This window comes from Oxyura jamaicensis, chromosome 19, assembly GCF_011077185.1.
Source record: "Oxyura jamaicensis isolate SHBP4307 breed ruddy duck chromosome 19, BPBGC_Ojam_1.0, whole genome shotgun sequence".
Taxonomy (NCBI): Eukaryota; Metazoa; Chordata; class Aves; order Anseriformes; family Anatidae; genus Oxyura; species Oxyura jamaicensis.
This window is the reverse complement of record NC_048911.1, coordinates 4865362-4868564: the sequence shown is the minus strand read 5'-3', so window position 1 is coordinate 4868564 and position 3203 is coordinate 4865362. Positions and strand designations below refer to the sequence as shown.

At 67.7% G+C, this 3203-nt stretch overlaps 1 protein-coding gene and 1 long non-coding RNA gene across 2 annotated transcripts in view; one reads left to right on the top strand and one right to left on the bottom strand.

The window, feature by feature from the left end:
- The window catches only part of SRRM3 (serine/arginine repetitive matrix 3), a 28165-nt gene that overhangs the window by 327 nt on the left and 24635 nt on the right, over positions 1 to 3203 (top strand).
- Positions 804 to 3203, bottom strand: part of LOC118176063 — an 18133-nt gene continuing 15733 nt past the window's right edge. The window contains exon 4 of the long non-coding RNA XR_004755266.1: positions 804 to 814. This is a non-coding gene — a long non-coding RNA (uncharacterized LOC118176063). The remainder of the gene's footprint in view (positions 815 to 3203) is intronic.

The window sequence follows — 3203 nt, the reverse complement described above, 5'->3', positions numbered from 1 at the left end:
GGGGTGCGTTTGGGGGCTTTTGGGGGGGGCTAAGGGGAGAGGGGTGGTTGTGGGGGGTGTTACTTGGGGAGGGGTCAGAGGAGTGGGGTTTGGGGGGTTTTGGGGGGTTTGGGGGACACACGGGGAGCAGGGAGATGTGGGGAGACCCCATGGGATGGGGGTTCTGAGGGGTACCTGAAAGGACAGGGGTGTTTTTTGGGGGTGGTGTTACTGGGGGACAGCGGGGTTGGGGAAGGGGGATCAGACGCTTTTCGGGGTGTTGGGGCTCCTCGGGAGCACCCCACGCTCACGGTGCGGTGGGGATGGGCCGGGAAGGGCCCAACGGCCCCACAAGGCCCCATGGGGGGGGGGGGGCTGGGGGCTCCCCGCCAGCCCAGGGCTTGTGGTGAGGGGAACGCACAAATTGCCCCAAAACACGGCTCCAAAATGGGGCAGGTTTCTAAGACCCGCTGTGGGGTCTGGGGGGGGGAAGGGGCAGGGTTGGGCCGCTCTTAGGCTCTGTCATGGGGTCGGGGCGGCTCGGGGCCGGGCAGGGAGCGGGGTGGCACCGGAGGGGCGCGGGGCTGGGGTCCTTCGTCCCCTGGGTGTCCCCACTGTGGGGGTCTCGGGTCGTGGCTCGGGCGATGCTTCGTGTGGCTGCGCTGTGGTGGAGGGGTTGTGCTGGGGGGGGGCACGGTGCCGTGGTCCCGGGGGTGTTTGGGTTGGACGAGAGCACCCCGTGGGGCTCTGCCACCGCAGGCCCATCTCTGGGGGCTCCAGGTGGGGAACAAGCCCCTCGCTAGTCCCTCGCTAGCCTCTGGCTTGCCCCTTTTCCCTCACACACCCCACCCCTGTGCCCCCCCCATATCCCACCTCCCGGGGGTCCCATCCTCAGCGTCCCGGTGCCCCACGGCGGTGGCAGCCCCGCAGGGATGAAGGCAGCTCCTCCGCTCCCTACGGCACGCAGGGGCTACGGGAGCTGGTGGGGGGCTCCTGGAGCCAGAAGGCGGCCGCGTTTTAGGGCAGAGCTGCTGGGGCTGTGCCGAGTGGTCCCCCCTGGTTTCCTGCCCCCTGGACGGGTTTTGTCCCCGCTGGGTTTTGTCCCCACACCGAGGAGACGCGGCCTTGCCCTGATGAAGGGCTGTCCCCACGGCACGGCTCCGTGGGGTGCTCTGCCTGCTGGGCACCCCGCGGGCATCCGCAGCCCCCCCGGCTTTGTGTTGTGGGCGTGCGGTGCCCCCCAGCAGCGTACGGCGCGGGAGGCAGCAGCTGGGCTGCGACACGCTGCCTTTCCCCACTCCCGGCTCCTCTCCGTGGAGGAGATCCCCAAACCCCCAGCCCCCAATTTTCCCTGCCCCGATTTCGCCGTGCGGGGGCCAGATCCCGCTGTGGGTCCGGGGGCAGGCGAATGGGGTTTGAGGGGGGGGGGGGGGGGGCAGCGGGACCCCCTGCTCCTCGGCGTCCCCAAAGCCCTTCGCCTTCCCTCCCGCGTCCCCAGCTCCCGTCTTCTCCCGGCCAGGTGGCCCGCGGCTTATATAACGTGCTCAGCCCCGGAACCGCTCCTCCCGTTACACAACGGGCACCGAGCCCGGGGGGGGAGCCCTGCTGCCTGCTCGCCCGGGACCCCCCCCTCCCTCCCCCTGCACCCGGGGTCCTACGGGGTGGTACCGCCGGGGGAGGTGAGCCGGCAGGGTCGGGGCCGGTGCGACGGCCCCCTGCTGCTCTGGGCCTCAATATTTGCCGTAATTATTATTCTTTTATGATTATTGTTATTATCGTTGTGCCCCCCAGGGTTGTCTGCTGACGGGGTGAGGATGCCCCGGGGGCTGTCCCCAGCCTGGCGGTGGCCTCAGGGACAGCTGCGGGGCCGCGGGCGTCAGGATCTGTCCCTGGCTCTGCTGGTGCTTCGCTCCTTTCCCCGAGCCCTCGCTGTTTAAGCACCCCCACGGGGGTGAAAGCTTTGGGGGCAGCGAGTGCCCGACCCCTGCCCGTGATGTGGGGTGCTGGGGGCTCCTGGGACAGGGGCTGGCTGAAATTTGGGGACTTTGGTGTCGCCTGTGCCGTCCCGTGCTGTGCCGTGAACCCGGGGCTGCCAGGAACCACGAATTTCCATGCCGCCTGCAGGACGCGCTCCCTGCCGCCCTCCCTCCCGCATCTGGTGGGGTCCCCAAAAACAGGCTGCGTTTTGGGGCCGGGAGCACACCCCAGCTCCTCGCCTCCCTTCGGGCTCCTGGCTCCCCTGCGGAGCATCGCCCCGCTCCTCGCAGGAGCCGCCGCATCGCCCGTCCCTCTCCACGCGCCATCATCCCCCCTGTGCCCACCGTCCCATGGGATCCTGCCCCTCTCGGTGCCCCCCGGACCCCCCCGGTCCCAATTTTTTGCCACGCCAGGAAGGAGCCCAGTTGCTTAGCAACTCTTTAGCTTCTCCGCCAGCCTCCTCAGCTATTTAAAACACACAGCGACGCGCACACGCGTGCGTACGCACGAGCAGCCGGCTCACCGGCCCCCCCTTAGCCGTGACGGGGTGGTCCCAAATCCTCCGGGTCCGTCCTGGCGTCCCCCCGGTGCTGGCCACGGAGGGGTTTTGCTGCGGGATGGCCCCGCATGGTGCGGGGCATCACTGGGGTGTCCCCGGGTACTGGGTTTTTGGGGTGCCCTTCGGGCCTTTCTGCTCCCCAGATTGTGGGGTCCCGCTGGCTCGGGGCAGAGCTGACGGGCGGAGCCTTTCCAGGCTGTTCTCGTCCTGGTTTGTGGGTTTTATTTCCCCTCCTTGGGGAAATAAACTCACGGGTTTTGGCGCTGCTCGGCCCAATTAAGAGCAGCAACCCGAGGCTTTTCCTCCTGATGACTCCGGCCAGGTTTTCTGCCTTCGTGCAGCAAGGTGGCCGGGCGGAGGCCTTCTCCGGCCACCTTCAAATAATTAGCAGCCTGTAACGAGGCTGTAAACGCTTAGGGGATGGGGTGACTCCTGCTGCTGTGGGCCATGATGAGACACGAAGGGCAGTGCTGGGCCTGCCAGGTGGTGATCGGGCAGGGAAACTGAGGCACGGAGCAAGGCTGGGGGGCGGATGGGATGGGATGGGGATGGGATGGGTGGAGGATGAGGATGGGGATGGGGATGGGGATGGGGATGGGGATGGGATGGGGATGGGATGGGGATGGGTGAAGGATGAGGATGAGGATGAGGATGGGGATGGGGATGGGATGGGGATGGGATGGGTGGA